The 17,743-nt window shown below is 43.2% G+C and overlaps 1 long non-coding RNA gene across 3 annotated transcripts in view; it reads left to right on the top strand.

The window, feature by feature from the left end:
* The window catches only part of LOC131756090 (uncharacterized), a 56,027-nt gene that overhangs the window by 14,995 nt on the left and 23,289 nt on the right, over positions 1-17,743 (top strand). For 2 of the 3 annotated variants that reach the window (XR_010840083.1, XR_010840081.1), the window contains exons 3-4: positions 1,129-1,253; positions 2,239-2,661. This is a non-coding gene — a long non-coding RNA (uncharacterized lncRNA). The remainder of the gene's footprint in view (positions 1-1,128; positions 1,254-2,238; positions 2,662-17,743) is intronic. The other variant, XR_010840082.1, reaches the window with a different exon arrangement.

The following is a 17,743-nucleotide window of genomic DNA, read 5'->3' as shown; positions in this document are numbered from 1 at the left end:
TGAGCAAAAATATTCAGATGACTGCCTCAGATGGCAGCTAGTCAAAACCGTCTCATTTTATAGATGTAGCAGCTGAGGACCACAAGTTCTGTTTTTGAATCAGAACCCAAAGCCACATTCAGTCACTGGCTCTGCAACTCCATTCCATCTCCTACGCAAAGAGGGCACACGGGGTTCTGAGAGAAAGTCCATGTTTATTAATGACAGGTACCTCTAAGTAAGAGATCATCTCTTAAATATATTTGAGTTTAGAGCTGTCTGACATCTGTGGTAGCTGTCACTACCAGTCTCATCAGGATTCTTTCTAAGGCAATCATTTAGAAATATGAGGTGTCCATACATCTATCTCAGCAAGTTGGGTTGTGATTTATCTAACAGCTGACTTCCCTAACAAAGCTGGAAGCAGCTTAGGGGGAGTAGATATTCATTGTTTTAGTTGGCTTGGTCTGGGCTGCCATAACAAAATACCATACACTGGGTGGTTTAAACAACAGAAATTAATTTTCTCCCATTTGTGGAGCTGAAAGTGAGATCAAGGTGCCTGCATGGTTGGGTTCTGTTGAGAGTTCTGTTCCTGGCTTGCAGACAGCTGCCTTCTTGCTGCATTTGCCTGCTGAGAGAAAGCAAGATCCGGATCTGGTCTCTCTTCCTATCCTTAAGTACATAATCCTATTGGATCAAGACCCTACCCTTATGACCTCATTTAACTTTACTTCCACAAAGTCCCTACCTCCAAATATGTCACATTAGGGGCTAGGGCTTCAACATACGAATTTTAGTTGGACACAAACATTCAGTTCCCAACACTCATAAATCTTTATATACCTTGTTCCTAACCCAACAGATGGCACTAGTGAGCATTAATAAATTTCTGCCGAATAAACTCATATTAATTCCTTATATCAGTGTCATAGTGGCAATGTAGTATAACAAAGAGAAAACTAGCTCTATGGCCTTGGGCAAGTCATATAACATCTCTGAGCCTCAGCTTCTTCAGATGTAAAGTCTAGATAGCAACTCTTACCTTATAAATATGTTATGAGGCTTAGAAGGGAGGTGTGTCAAGGGTATGGAATCGTATGTGTGAAATAATAGCTCTGTATAATACTTTTGCTTAACATTTTATAGTTTATGAAGCACTGCTGTATACATCATTCTACTGAATGAAGACCTGAATGCCTCAGACACTTCTAGCACCAAGCCTCATGATCTTTAAGGTCTTGGATCAACTGGTATAGTGAAAAGAAAATAAGGTAACCTTGGACTTCACTAGGTCATAATTTCTGTGTTATGCAATGAAGTAATTCACTGCATTGGTCTATCTCTCGGGGTGATCAAGAGGCCAGGTTAATAAATCTTCCCGGCAGGGAGAGGAAAATATTAGGTGGGTTTTTGTTGTTGTTGTTGTTGTTTTAACATCTTTATTGGAGTACAATTGCTTTACAATGGTGTGTGTGTTTCTGCTTTACAACAAAGTGAATCAGTTATACATATACATATGTCCCCATATCTCTTCCCTCTTGCGTCTCCCTCCCTCCCTCCAACCCTCCCTATGTTAGGTGTTTTAATGTCTATTCTTTTGCAAAATTAATCAGTTACTTGCTATTTCCTTAAATAAATTATTTTTCAGAATACTTATAGCCAAAGTTTTGTAAGTCCAATCACGGACACTAGATGGCACCATAAGAACCTCACCTGCACCAATTCCTGACAGTCCAACAGCTCTTTCTCACAATTTACAGCCTGAAGATTTGTTAACATAGAGTTTCTTCACATAGGGTGAAGAAAACTTAGAGAAAAGTTCTCTCATTTCTGTGTAGAGTCTATCAGTTTTCTTTCTAAGAGGCTGGTCTCCCGTGAACAGTGCGCAGAGGATCAAGACTCTCATGGGAGCCTGCAGACAGCGTGGGTCAAGTCAGGAGGCTTGGTCTGGGTCCCAGTGCGGATGCTTAGCAGCTGCTTTTTGCGGAGAAAGTCTATTTCCTGCCCTGTATGCATCTCGTAGAATTGCTGGGAGGACCATACAGAGTCATGTATGAGAACTGCCGCACGCTACAATTAAAAACAAGGTTCTTGCCACCTCTGCAGCCCCTCTTCCTGGGAGGCTCCTGCCTCGTACCAGCTCGGGCCTCGGCTACTCTGGCCCCTGCCTACGCTGTTTTCAACCACAAGCTCACTCCTCAGACATTTGTAAAAGACTCTGACATCAGATCCGTTTCTCCACGTTCACTCCAACAGCTGAAACTCATGCTTCTTCGTGTCCTCCACACCGGTGCTCAGCTCTTCTTCAGTAATCCTGTGGCTGCTCGCCGCCATCCGGAAGCGAACCCCTCCAGATCGTCAGCTTCACGTCCCACCGTTCCAGAAGTCACCCTCCTTCCCTCCCCGTTTGCCATCCCTTTCTCTGGGACTCCAGCTCCTCCACGCCCTCCTTTTCTCATCAGCCCCCGCTTCTCTGCGCACAGAGCCCCTCTTTCTCTTCCTGCCTAGGCTCTGTTCTCTCTCCCCAGCACCTGCGACTCCCTCGCCCCAGTCCTGCGATGCCTCCAGCCCTCAGGCCCCCGCGGGGCCAGTGCAGCCCTTTGTGTGAGGCAGTGCAGAGCACCGGCTGGAAGAACACAGGCGTGGGATTCTTTCACTACGCTGACAATACACAGCGGAGTACGTAGCCCTGCCCGCATCATTGAGTGCTCTGAGCATCAGCATCGGGTGTGTTAGGGGGACGAAAACACCCGCCCCCAGGAGGATTAAGAGAGTCAGGAGGGGGCTTCCCTGGTGACGCAGTGGTTGAGAGTCCGCCTGCCGATGCAGGGGACACGGGTTCGTGCCCTGGTCCGGGAAGATCCCACGTGCCGCGGAGCGGCTGGGCCCGTGAGCCATGGCCGCTGGGCCTGCGCGTCCGGAGCCTGCGCCCCGCAGCGGGAGAGGCCACAGCAGTGAGAGGCCCGCGTACCGCAAAAAAAAAAAAAAAAAAAAAGAGAGTCAGGAGGCATGAAGAGGTTTTCTAAAACATATTTTTATGCTTTTATCTTTTGCCTCTTCCACACGTGTGACCTCTCCCTGCGATCTGGAGGTACTTCTCTGGAGGGCAAGTGGGTGAATAGGTAGACTACGATTATTAGAGTAACACGCAAATAAGAGGCAGGGTGTAGTTTACTTCTAGAACCGGTAATTGAGATATGAAACTAAAGGCCTGAAGAAGGTAGGGCCTAGAGGTTATGCCAAAATACACTTTGGACACAAAACCGGGGAGAACCAGGTATACCTGCCTCGTGTTCCCCACCGCAACCAGAAAGGGTCATGCGGACCGCGGAGGAGAAGCCTCAAAGGAAACAGGCAGGGAGGGCAGAGGCGCGGGGCCGTCCCAGTCAGGTCAGGCCCCCCACGATGGCTGTTCCCCTGCTCTCTATGCGTCCCCTGACCGACCAGTCCCTGCCTCACCTACACCTACTCACCTGACTGACCTTCCCTCCTCAGAAAATGGCTACATACCCGCCCCGGGCCCCAACTAGTGATTGCTCATTAGATCAGAACATCCGCACCTTGCTGGCTCATCAAAGGGGCGGTGAGGGGCATGCTGGGATCCTCGGCTGGTTTCCCTGGTAACCGAGGAGCCAATCGGACATCAATTCCCCCCGTAACTGGTAACCTCCCTCTGCCCGTGGCAGTGAAGACGGCCGCTGCCTGCTCCACAGGCTGGGGAGTCACGCCGGACCTCGCTTCACCCAGGTAAGAGCCTCCTATCCGTTAACACCATGGATGTTTCCGTCACTGATTCTGGGGTCCTTCTGCGGCCTTCAAGCTGGGCAAATACTGGGCTTCCAGGCCTGCGGGGTGCCGCCCAACAGTCCCTTTTCAAGAGTCCTACATTCACCTCATGGTGAAACCATGAAACCTAGGTGGGTCCCTGAACCCCCAGAAGCAGGGATGTGGAAAGAAAATCCACAGCATATATTTAGTCACTTAGCCCTCAAAACAACTCCGCAAAACCACTGTTACCCACATAAAACACCACAAGACCATTAACGGCCCCATTTTACTGAATAGGAAAGTGGCAGGATTTTAACTCAGGCCAGCTGACCTCAAAGGCCGCGCTGTGAACCATCACCCTGCACAGCCTTTATCACTTCCCTGCACTCACCCCGACCCCACCTCTATTCAGTGCCAGCGTGAAGAAGCCGAGTTAGGGAAGGTGGGCTACCGCGTGCCTCGTGCTGTTACTATTAAGGTCTAAGCTCAGCTGGGCCTTTGGTTCTGCTCAATCTCTTGTTGTTTGTGCTCCGTCGGGCCCCTTCAGCAGTCCCTGCAGTGGGCCTAGACCTTCACCATTCCCTGCCCTGCTCTCCCTCAGCCATAAACTTGCCTGTGATTCATAGAGAAAATCAGTGCCATTAGGGGTGGGCTCTCAGCTTCTCTCCTTCCCTCAACTCACTCATCTTCAAGAGCACCCCCTCCTCCTAGCCAACCAATGTTCCAAGGAGAGGTTTCTCTCTGTATCCTCCCGTTTCACACCTTTCCCTCCTTTGCTCTTTCACCTCCTCCAGGGGTTCTCTCAGGTGTCTCTTTTTCCAGCATTTTCAATCTTCCGCCTCTCTGCTGGGTCCTTTCAGCATATAAACAAGGTAAGCTCTTTCCTCTCCTTCATGTCATTTCCATCCATAATGGTCCCAGGTGTCAGAACTTTCCAAGCACCAGTCCCTGAATTCTTCCTAAGTAGTGATGAAATCTCACTAATTCATGACAAAGAATTGAGCAAATAAGGATAATATAGGGAGTTTCTCATTAAGCTAAAGTAATTCAATTTTCATGATTTTCTTTTGTTCTGAAATTATGACTTTTTTTTTTTTTTTTTTTTTTTTTTTTTGCGGTACGCGGGCCTCTCACTGTTGTGGCCTCTCCCGTTGCGGAGCACAGGCTCCGGACGCGCAGGTTCAGCGGCCATGGCTCACGGGCCCAGCCGCTCCGCGGCATGTGGGATCTTCCCAGACCGGGGCACGAACCCATGTCCCCTGCATCGGCAGGCGGACTCTCAACCACTGCGCCAGCAGGGAAGCCCCATGAAATTATGACTTTTTAAAACATGTTCTGATATTCTTTGTATAGGAGGCCCTCTGTATCTGTGGGTTCCACATCCTCGGATACAGAAGGCCGACTGTACCACACCATTTAATACAAGGGACTTGAGCACCCGTAGAGTTTGATATCCTTTGGGGGTCCCGGAACAAATCCCCCAAGGATCCCCAGGGGTGACTGTATGCACCTATCAGAAGTGTGAAGACTTCACTTGAGCAACGAACAACCCTCTTTGCTGTAAGACGTTGAGATTTGGGGCATCTTTTTTACTGTGCATAACCTAGCCAAGAAGTCCTCAAACTCTTTGGTCTCTGAACATGTCTACACACTTTACACTCTTAAAACCTATCAAGGACCTGTATTGACTATGTTTCCTTACTTTCTGTCTTCTTAATGCTCTGGCACCTGGGACCTTGCTAGCGCAGGGGAGACTTCTCCTTTGAGGACTAGCTAATTCCTAGAGGTAACAAACTCCCCCCTTGCGAGTATACCTTCCATGTGCAAGCTAACCAATCCAAAACCATACCCCCTCCGCCCCCATAAGCACCCCCTTTTCTCAGCTCTCACAGGGCTCTGATACTTTGGACCAATACAGCGATACGTCATTTTACTGCACTTCACAGATACTGTATTTTTTACAAATTGAAGGCTTATGACAAACCTGCATTGAGCAAGTCTATTGGTGCCATTTTTCCAGTAGCATTCGTTTTTAATTAAGGTATGTACATTGATAATGCTATTGCACACTTAATAGACTACAGCATAGTGTAAACATAATGTTTACATGTACTGGAAACCAAAAAATTCGTGTGACTTGCCTTATTGCCCCATTTGCTTTATTGCAATAGTCTGGAACCAAACCAGCAGTATCTCCGAGGTATGCCTGTATTCACCTGTCCTAGGCACCTCAGGGCCAGATCCAGGAAACCCTAGGACATCCCCTACACCTAAGAGCCTGCTGAAATTATTCAAACTAGCCAATCCTAAACCTGCTTGCCCTGCCTTGCCTGTTCCTTTCTGCAAAAACCACAATAAGGCTCTCACCCATGCTTTCCCCTCACTCCTTCAACCTTCTGACTGACTAGTGCTTCCCAGGTGGCCCTGTGTGACATGGCAGGCCTCCTGCTCTTGGGAACAGACTTCCCTTTCAGTGACAGTCATCTCCTGGTCTATTGACCTAACCATACCGGAGTAATAATAAAGCCTACATTTTAAAATAGGACCTCAGTGGGCTTTTGTTTATGTGGGTTCTATATATGGATATTTACTGTTTTAGATATTAAAACTGAGAAATTTTAAAAATATGTAAATGAATCCATTATACATTAGCATAGTAATATCTTAATGAAAAATATATTTTCTAAAACAAAAAAATAACTGTGAGAAGAGTAGCACTGTTTCGATTTTTGCAAATCTCTTTAATGTCTGGCTAAGCAGAATAAAGCTGGATTTTGGGGTCTGCTTCTGCATTCAAAGAGTTGCAGTATCACATTCTGGAAAACTCCACAATACACTCAGGAGAGATTGAGAATGAAAAAGGCAAATAACATTTTAGCATTTAATCACTGATTTTGAAATTGACCTCATAGACCCATGGAAAATGTCCCCCGACCACACTTGGAGAATGCTAACCTACACAATATTGACTAATACAAACAAGTGTTTTAGAATTTAATTTTTTTCCAGTTGTATTGAGGTATAAATGACATACAGTACTGTATAAACTTAGGTGTCCAGCATAGTGATTTGACTTATATACATCATGAAATGATTATCATGCTAAGTTTAGTGAGCATCCATCATCTCATATCAACACAAAATTAAAGAAATAGGGAAAAAAAACACCTTTTTTCCTTATGATGAGAACTCTTAGGATTACTCTCTTAACAACTTTCATATTTATAGTACAGCAGTGTTAATTATCTTTATCAAGTTGTACATTACATCTCTAGTACTTATTTATTATGACTGGAAGTTTTGTACCTTTTGACTGCCTTCACCCAATATCCCACCCACACCCGTGCCTCTAGTAACCACAAATCTGATCTCTTTTTCCATGAGTCTTGTTTGTTTGCTTTTGACGTATAATTGACCTACAACACTATGTTAATTCCTGACATATAACACAGTGAATCAATATTTCTATACATTTCAAATTGATCACCATGATAAGTCTAGTTACCATCTGTCACCATACAAAGATATTACCTAATTGTTTATTATTTTCCCCACACTGTACATTTCATACCCATGACTCATTTATTTTTTAACTAGAAATGTGTGCCTCAGTCTCCCTCACCTATGTCTTATCTCCCCCTCAACTCCTAACCTTGGCAACATGTTTGTTCTCTGTATCTGTGACTCTGTTATGTTTGTTCATTTGTTTTGTTTTTTAGATTCCACATGTAAGTGATATCATAATTTGTCTTTCTCTGACTTATTTCACTTAGAGTAATACCCTCTAGGCCATCCATGTTGTCACAAATGGCAAAGTTTCATTCTTTTTATGGCTGAGTAATATTCCACTCTGTGTGTGTGTGTGTGTGTGTGTGTGTGTGTGTGTGTGTGTGTGTGTGTATCAATTCATCTGTTGATGGGCACTTAGGTTGCTTCCATATCTTAGCTATTGTAAATGATGCTGCTATGAACATAGGGTTGCATATATCTTTTCTAATTACTGGTTTTATTTTCTTTGGATAAATATCCAGAAGTGGAATTACTGGATCATATGGTAGTTCTATTTTTAATTTTTTGAGCAATTTCCATAATGTTTTCCATAGTGGCTACACCAATTTACATTCCTACCAACAGTGCACAAGGGTTTTTTTTCCAATCCTTGCCAATACTTGTTACTTGTTGTCTTTTTGATAATAGTCATTCTGACAGATATAAAGGGGATATTTCATTGCGATTTTGGTTTCCATTTCCCTGATGATTAGTGCTGTTGAGCATCTTTTCATGTGTCTGTTGGCCATCTGCATATTTTCTTTGGAAAAATGTCTACTCAGATCCTCTGTCCATTTTTTAATTGCGTTTTTTTGATGTTGAGTTGTATGAATTCTTTGTATATTTTGGATATCAACCCCTTATCAGCTACAGTAAGTCCCCTTCTTACAAACAAGTTCCTTTCTGAGAGTGCATTCGTAAGCCCAATTTGTTCGTAAGTCCAGCAAAATTAGCCTAGGTACCCAACTAATACAATCGGCTATATAGTACTGTACTATAATAGGTTTATAGTACCTTTCACACAAATAATACATAAAAAAACGAACACAAAAAATAAAACTTTTAAAATCTTACAGTATGGTTCCTTGAAAAGTACAGTAGTACAGTACAACAGCTGGCATCGAGGGAACAGACAAGAAGAGTTACTGACTGGAGGAGGGAGGGCAGGTGGGAGAGGGTAGAGCTGAAGGATCGTCAGTAGTAGAAGACTGAGGGCAAGCTGCGATTTCACTCATGCCTGACGTTGATGGAACGTACATTCACACCTTTGAAAGTTCAAAACTTGAAGGTCTGTATGTAGGGGACTTACTGTATGTCATTTACAAATATCTTCTTCCATTTAGTAGGCGGCCTTTTTCATTTAGTTGATAGTTTCCGTATGTGCAAATTTTTAAATTTGATGTCCCATTTGTTTATTTTTGCTTTTGTTTCCCTTGCCTGTGGAGACATATTCAAAAAAAATATTACTAAGACCAATGTCAAAAAGTATACTTCTTATGTTTTCTTTTAGAAGTTTTATGCTTACAGGTCTTACATTTATATCTTTAAGGCATTTGAGTTTATTTTTGTGCATGGTGTGAGTTGTCCAGTTTGCTTCTTTTGCATGTAACTGACTAGTTTTCCCAACACCATTTACTGAAGAGACTGTCTTTTCCCCATTGTATATTCATTACTCCTTTGTTGTAGGTTAATTGCCCATATAACTGTGGGTTCATTTCTGGGCTGTCTTTTCCACTAATCTATATGTCTGTTTTGGGGCCAGTACCATGCTGTTTGGATTACTGTAGCTTTGTAGTATAGTTTGAAATCAGGGCTTGTGATCTCTCCAGCTTTGTTCTTTCTCAATATTGTTTTGGCTATTTGGAGTCTTTTGTGTTTCCAGACAAATTTTAAAATTATTTGTTCTAGTTCTGTGAAAAATGCCATTAGTATTTTGATAGGGATTGCATTGAATCTGTAGATTGCCTTGGGTAGTATGATCATTTTTAACAATATTAATTCTCCCAATCCATGAGCATGATATATCTTTCCATCATTTTGTGTCATCTTCACTTTCTTCAGTGACAAGTTGGTTGTTTAGTAGCGTATTATTTAGCCTCCGCATGTTCATGTCTTTTACAGTCTTTTTGTGTGTGTGTGTGTGTGTGGTATGCGGGCCTCTCACTGTTGTGGCCTCTCCTGTTGTGGAGCACAGGCTCCGGACGCACAGGCTCAGCGGCCATGGCTCACGGGCCCAGCCACTCCGCGGCATGTGGGATCTTCCCGGACCGGGGCACAAACCCGTGTCCCCTGTATTGGCAGGCAGACTCTCAACCACTGCACCACCAGGGAAGCCCACAGTCTTTTTTCTTGTAGTTGATTTCTAGTCTTACAGTGTTGTGGTCAGAAAAGTTGCTTGATAGGATGTCAGTCTTTTTAAACTTAACTGAGACTTGTTCTGTGGCCTACAATATGACCTATCCTGGAGAACATTACATGGACACTTGAAAAGAATGTGTATTCTGCTGCTTTTGGATGGAATGTTCTATGTATACTTGTTAAGTTCACTTTGTCTAATGTGCTGTTTTAGGTCAGTGTTTCCTTATTGATTTTCTATCTAGGTGATATGTCCATTGATGTAAGCAGGGTTTTAAATTCCCCCACTATTACTGTGTTATTGTCAATTTCTCTTTTTATGTCTGTTAATATTTGGTTTATGTATTTAGGTACTCTTATGTTGGGTGCATATATATTTTAAATTATCATATTTTCTTCTTGGATTGATCCCTTTATCATTCTGTAATGCCCTTCTTTGTCTCTTGTTACAATCTATTTTGTCTGATATAAGTATTACTACACCCCAGCTTCCTTTTTTTTCCCATTTGCATGAAATAGCTTTTTTCATTCCTTCACTTTCAGTTCGTGTGTGTCTTTAGATCTCTTGTAGAGAGCATATATTTGCGTCTTGTTTTGTATCTATTCAGCCACTCTGTCTTTTGATTGGAGCATTTAGTTCATTTACATACAAAGTGATTATTGATAGGTATGTACTTACTGCAATTTTGTTAATTGTATGAGGGTTATTTTTGTAGTTCTTTTTTGTTCCTTTCTTCTTCTTTTGCTCTCTTTCCTTGTGATTTGATGACTATCTTTAGAGTTATGTTTGGATTTCTTTCCTGTTTTTTGGTGTGTGTATTATTATAGATTTTTGATTTGTGGTTACCATGAGGTTTATATATAGCAATCTATCTATCTATCTATGTGTATATATATATATATATATATAAATATATATATATATATATTTTTTTTTTTTGCGTTACACGGGCCTCTCATTGTTGTGGCCTCTCCCATTGCAGAGCACAGGCTCCAGATGCGCAGGGTCAGTGGCCATGGTTTACGGGCCCAGCCGCTCCGCGGCATGTGGGATCTTCCCAGACTGGGGCACGAACCCGTGTCCCCTGCATCAGCAGGCAGACTCTCAACCACTGTGCCACCAGGGAAGCCCAGCAATCTATATATTTACCTGATCGTTTTAAGTTGCCAATCTCTCAAGTTCAAACACATTTTAAAACCTGGGATTTTTACTCCCAGTCCTCATGTTTACTGTTTTTGACATCATGTTTTACATCCTTTTGTTTTGTGTATTCCTTAACTACTTATTGTGGATATAGATAATTTTACTACTTTTGTCTTTTAACATTCCTACTAGCTTTTTAAGTAATTGATTTACTACCACTACTGTATATTTGCCATTACCAATGAGATTTTTCCTTTCATAATTTTCATGTTTCTAGTTGTGGCCTTTTCTTTCCTGCTTAGAGAAGTCCCTTTAACATTTCTTGTAAGGCTGTTTCAAGGTGATGGACTCTTTTAGCTTTTGCTTGTCTGTAAAACTTTTGATCTCTCTTTTAAATCTGAATGATAGCCTTGAGGGGTAGAGTATTCTTGGTCATAGGTTTTTTGTTTCATCACTTTAAACATATCATATCGCTCTCTTCTGGCCTGCAGAGTTTCTGCTGAAAAGTCAGTTGATAGTCTTAGGGGAATTCCCTTGTATGTAATTTGTTGTTTTTCTCTTGCTATTTTTAATATTCTCTCTTTAATTTATGCCATTTTAATTACAATGTATCTTAGTATGGTCCTCTTTCAGTTGATCCTGTGTGGGACTCTGTGATTTCTGGACCTGAACGTCTGTTTCCTTTCCCAGGTTAGGGAAGTTTTCAGCTGTTATGTCTTCAAATATGTTATCTGCCCATTTCTCTCTCTTCTCCTTCTGGGACCCCTATAATGTGAATGTTAGTATGCCTGATGTTGTACCAGAGGTCTCTTAAGCTGTCCTCATCTCTTTTTATTCATTTTTCTTTTTTTCTGTTCAGTTTGAGTGATTTCAACTACTCTCTCTTTTAGTTGGTTGATCCATTCCTCTGTGTCATTTAATCTACTGTTTATTCTTTCTAGTGTATTTTTTATTTCACTTATTGTATTCTTAAGCTCCATTTCATCTTTCTTTATTTTTCCTTTTTGTTAAACTTCTCACTGTATTTGTTTATTCTTCTCCCAAGTTCTTTGAGCATCTTTTTTTTTTTTTTTTTTTTTTTGCCTATGCCATGCAGCATGTGGGATCTTAGGACCTTAGTTCCCCGACTAGGGATCAAACCTGCGCACTCTGCAGTGGAAGTGTGGAGTTTTAACCACTGGACCACCAGGGAAGTCCTTCAAACATCTTTATGATCAGTACTTTTGAACTTTTTATTGTGTTGATTACCTAGCTCCATTTCTCTCAGTTCTTCTTCTGGGGTTTTATCTTACTCCTTTATTTGGAACATATTTCTCTGTTGCCTCATTTTGCCTAATTCTCTGTTTTTATTTCTGGTAGGTTGGTTACTTTTCCCAATCTTTGATGAGTGGCCATTTGTAGGAGATGTCCCATGCATTTCAGCAGTTCACTCCCCTCTGGTCACCAGAGCTATATGCTCTAGGAGTGCTCCCTATGTAGGCTCTGTGGGCCCCTTACTCTGAACTCTTTCTTGGGTAGATTGCCTGTCTCCACTTCACTTGGTTCTTCTTCTGAGGTTTTATCTTATTCCTTTGTCTGCAACATATTCCTCTGTCACCTCATTTTTTCTAAGTTGCTATTTGTATTTTATATATGTGGTAGGTTAGTCACGTTTCTCAACCTTGGAGAAGTGGCCTTTTATAGGAGATGTCCTATGCATCCCAGCAGTGCACTCCCATCTCATTACCCAAGCTATATGCTTGGTGGTTCCCCCTAAGAGGGCTGCATGGGTCCTTCTGTTGTGTTAGGCTTGACTATGTGGGCAGTCTGGTAGGTTTGGTTGGCCCCTAGTCCAGTTGGTTGCCAGGCCCTGCCTTCTGTAGATGCTGTTGGCTGCTATTTAGTGGTGCCTGGTTACAAGGCAGCTGGTTGAAGAACCCTAGGGGGTCCCAGGGCTAGTGTTTGCTCAGTGGTGGGCAGAGTCAGGGTCCAAAAGACTGTGGTGGTTGCTCACCCACTTTCAGGTGAAGCCAGACCCTGCAGTTAGTGCCAAACGACTTGCAGGCCTATCTGGTTCCTGGAGTCTGGCTGCAGGCCTAGGGATCCCAGAGCTTCTTTCAGATTGTTGGGAGGGGGAAGGTTCCTGACACAGTTGTGTATGGGATCCAGGATGTTCCAAAGATTGCACTGACCTGCTGATGGGCAGGGCCGGGGTTCAGCTAGTTCCAGGGTAGCCTCTGGCTTGCTGCTGATAGGCTCAGTCTGCAGGCTGCAGGATCATAGTTTTCTGCTTCTGGTGTCTGCCCTCTGAGTGAAGCTGGTCTAGAGGCTAGTGCAGGCTTGCTGGTAGGAAGGCTGGTGCCTGCCCACTGGTGGGTGGAGTTGGATCTTGGCCTACTGGTCGGCAGGGTCTAGGAAGGGTATTTCTAGAGATGGCTGTGGGCTGAGGAAGTCTTTAGGCAACCTATCTGCTGATGGTTAGTGCCGTGTCCCCACCCAGTTATTTATTTGGCCTGAGGTGTCCCAGCACTTGTGCCTGTAGGCTGTTGGGTGGGGCCAGGTCTTGGCATTAATGAACTAAGATGGTAGCCACCAACAGCAGTGTTCAGATGTTTGACTGTCCCCCAGTATGTCTGCCACCAGTGTCTATGTCCCCAGGGTGAGCCATAGCTGCTCCCTGCCTCTCTAGAAAACTCTCCAAGACCAGCAGGTAGGTCTGGCCCAGGCTTCTATCAAATTACCTAGCCCTGGGTCCCAGTGCATATGGGATTTTGCATGCCCCCTTTAAGAGTGAAGTCTCTATTTCCCCCAGTCCTGTGGGGCTCCTGCAGTTAAGCCCCCCTGGCCTTCAAAGCCAAATGCTCTGGGGGCTCCTCTTCCTGGTGCTGGACCTGACATGGGGAGCTTGACATGAGGCTCAGAACTCTCACTCCCATTGAAGAACCCCTGCAATATTATTATTCTCCAGTTTGTGAGTTGCCCACACAGGGGGAATGAGATTTAATTATATCCTGAGTCCACCCCTCCTACCTGTGTCGTTGTGGTTCCTTCATTTTTAAAAAAAATTTATTTGTTTTATTTATGTATTTTTGGCTGTGTTGGGTCTTCGTTGCTGTGCGTGGGCTTTCTCTAGTCACAGCAAGCAGGGGCTACTCTTCATTGCAGCACGCAGGCTTCTCATTGCAGTGGCTTCTCTTGTTGTGAAGCACAGGCTCTAGGTGTGCAGGCTTCAGTAGTTGTGGCTCGTGGGCTCTAGAGCGCAGGCTCAGTAGTTGTGTTGCACGGGCTTTGTTTCTCCATGGCACGTGGGATCTTCCTGGACCAGGGCTTGGACCTGTGTCCCCTGCATTGGCAGGTGGATTCTTAACCACTGCACCACCAGGGAAGTCCCATGGTTCCTTCTTTATGTCTTTAATTGTAGAAGATCTTTTCTGGTGGGCTTTTGCATCGATGATTGTTCTGCAGATAGTTGTGATTTTTGTGTGCTTGTGAGAGGAAGTAAGCTCAGGGTCTTTCTATTTTGCCATCTTGGCTGCTCTGTTCTTCCTCATCATAAAAGGCCTCCAACCATATTGGATTAGGGACCCACCCTTATAACCTCATTTAACCTTACTTACCTTCCTAAAGGCTCTGTTTCTAAATACAGTCACATTGGTCATAGGGCTTCAACCTATGAATTTTGGACTGGGGCAGGGGACACAATTCAGTGCATAACAGGTGGTGAAAATTAAAAACAGTGAGTGTGAGGGGAAAAATAACCAAGGCAAAGTGATATAATGTGTTACCACGCTGGCTACACTTCATACAAGACTTCAAAAAAAGAAAAAAAAAAAAGGCTGGTCATTGCTTGGCACATTGGACTCTTCCAGAAGGGCTGCAAGAAAGAATTCCATCTCAGACTATTCCATGATAGGAAGATGCTACCTGCCTGACTTCCCACCCCCCACCCCCATCTCCTATTTCCTATAAGTCAAGGTTCACCTCCACAGAAAGCTAACTCACCACGTTACTGTGTGGTGTCATCAAGCCTTTCAGTGGCCGCTCAGGAGGCTAGATTCCATTCTGCATGATGTAGCATTTCATCCAAACCCAGAAGTTAGGGAGGGAAACAGCATGTGAGACTCCAAGCCTGGACCTTTAACTCAGACTTCAGCCAGTCTGACAGATGCAGCAAAAGTGGTGCTGGAGGGGGCACAGTCTAGGAGTTAAGCCATGTCTTTTGAGGGAAGAAGTCAGTCAGAGATGTCTGATTCAGAACAACTACTGTTCTGTCTAAGTACGGAGGTGGCTATCCTAACGTCGCAACATTCCCTGAAAGGAGCACAACCCTGCATGACGGTCATTGGGGAAAGTATATTTTGATGGTCATAGAAACAGTAATTACATTTTCAATGAGGTGTAATGAAAGTATTTAATAACTGGATAATACAACTCATCCAACTTGAACCTTGACAGATGAGTCTTAGCCTATAACAAATATTATGTTTGATACGCTCTGTATCCAACTGTTAATGCTGGTTACTACACTGTATCCTTCAGACTTGCTTAAAAACCAATGGAGTAAGTTATACTATAGTTTATTTTGCTCATGAAACATGTGAAACATCAAATTTCTGTGAACAGTGTGAGGACTCAAGATACATGCAGAGGGCTTCCCTGGTGGCGCAGTGGTTGAGAATCCGCCTGCCGATGCAGGGGACGCGGGTTCGTGCCCCGGTCCGGGAAGATCCCACGTGCCGCGGAGCGGCTGGGCCCGTGAGCCGTGGCCGCTGAGCCTGCGCGTCCGGAGCCTGTGCTCCGCAACGGGAGAGGCCACAACAGTGAGAGGCCCGCGTACCACAAAAAAACAAAACAAACAAACAAAAGATACATGCAGAATGGCAGTCCAATTGAGAGCTGTCTTATCGCATCCAGGTAATTTTTCATTAAAGTGACATTGGGAAATGAGAAGGGAGATGACATGGGTTATACTTATTACAGGCCATTATGCCCTTGCTATTTTAAGGAACAAAAATACATGACGTCTAATAGTTGACACTCAATAATAAGGAATGTCATGACTGCCTGGCAAATAGTCTTAAATACTGAGCTGTAGAATATCCTCATTGCCATTACATCTTTTATGAGTTTTCAAATTACTTATTCCTGTTGTATCCATTGTTAGTTTCTAGGTTTATCACATGTGTGTTTAGGGAGTGGAGCGGTTATTTCAAGTGGCTTATGGGAAGAGAGCAGACATGCTCAACCAACAATATGAAAACTGTCCAAAGAATTGAAAATGTATATATAAGTTGTCACCTCCAAAGTAAACTGGAGTCAATGACAGAGTAGACAGGGATAGCCAGGCAGGTATGTGTTAGGTGTGGCCACAGGGACAGCATTCCCAATGGCTTTAACATCTGTAAAGCATACCTACAAATTCTGTGAACCAGAGGCAGATAATTAAGGTGATAGTTCTGATGGCCAGAAGTCACACAAAACTCTGAGATCCACACACAGTAAGTCACGTCTCCTCAGTTAGAAATGTGTTCTTTTACTGATATCCGAGCACCCATGACCTCCCAATGTCAATCTGTAGCCCCATCTTCTCTGTCAGGTTCCAGACCGTATATTCCACCTCGAAGTTCCACCTCGAAATCATCATGCCTCAAACTCAATCTGTCACAAGGCTCACAAACCTGCCATTCCTTCTATATTTGCTATCCTAGTTGATGATATTGCAAGTCACTTATTCTCTTAAGTTAGCCATTTAATTCATCCTTTCATAAGTAGTTTTTGGTGGTTGGCACTGGGGATATAACAGTAAACACAGCAAAATCCCTTTCCTTATGAATCTTATATTGTACTGGTGAAATGGGCAGTAGCTAAAACACAGGGGTGTGTGTGTGTGTGCGTGCTTGTGCGTGTGTGTGTTAGTGTCAAGCTCTACGGGGAAAAAATAAAGCAGAGTAAAGGGATAGTGAATGGCAAAATATGCTATTTTATATAAGTTATCAGAAAAGTCCCAGTTTTATTAAATTTCTCTCTCTTCTTCGCCTCCTGTATCCAATTGGTCATTAAGCCCTGTCACTGATCTCCCTGCCTGGGGTGTCTCTCCTCCATCTCACTCTATTTTTCATGCTTCCATCCAAGTCATTCTTTTAAAATTCAAATGACTGTTCCTATTGACTATTATTGATGTGACATTCCACTTTCTTCACAATTTGGTCCATCCTACCTTCTAAACTACAACATCTACACTCTTCAGTTGCCTGTGAGAATTAATTTCTCCACGTATATTGTTTCCAAATATAGATAGGAATAAAACAGCTTTATCAATATTTGTTTTCCATTAGTCTCAATTATAATGTGATCTCCTTTGGGTAAAGACTATACCATCATTCTTTATGTCCCCACACCTGGCCCAGTTCCTGGCACAGAGTTAGTAATAAGTAAATATTTGCTTGGTTCGTTTGAAGTACAAAAAAAAAATTTCTATTGAAATTAAATTTTCTTCTTCTTCCAGTAGAAGCTAGCTCTGGCAGAATTTCAGTGTCTAATTGTTACCTGATTATCCAAAGCTTTATAACTGTTGTCCTTGGAGACATCCCAGCAGAGTGATATTACCTAGACCGCCAGGTGATAGGAAATTTTGTTCCCCAGGTGTCATAATAATTCCTAGTGAGTCCTTCCCAGAATTTAGCTTTGTGAACTCCAGGTGAGCTTTGTCAGTTCTGCACCCGCTCTGAAATTTTTGACAAAGGAGAGGGTGGAGGTTGACAGAGCCCATGTTTCTGTAAAGCTCTCATCTTTCTGACATTATGTAGGGCAGGGTAATGACTGAAGTGGTGACTTGACTGAGAAGACTCTTACATGAGGATTTTTGTTGTAGACTGTGTCTTCTCCATAACCCAGTAGTGAACAGTGGTTAAAGACAAAAACCAAAATCAAAAAAACCCAAAGCAAAATAAAACAAAAAAATTCTTG

This window comes from Kogia breviceps, chromosome 4, assembly GCF_026419965.1.
Source record: "Kogia breviceps isolate mKogBre1 chromosome 4, mKogBre1 haplotype 1, whole genome shotgun sequence".
Lineage (NCBI taxonomy): Eukaryota > Metazoa > Chordata > Mammalia > Artiodactyla > Physeteridae > Kogia > Kogia breviceps.
The sequence above is the reverse complement of the archived record's forward strand: the minus strand, read 5'-3'. Positions and strand labels throughout refer to the sequence as shown.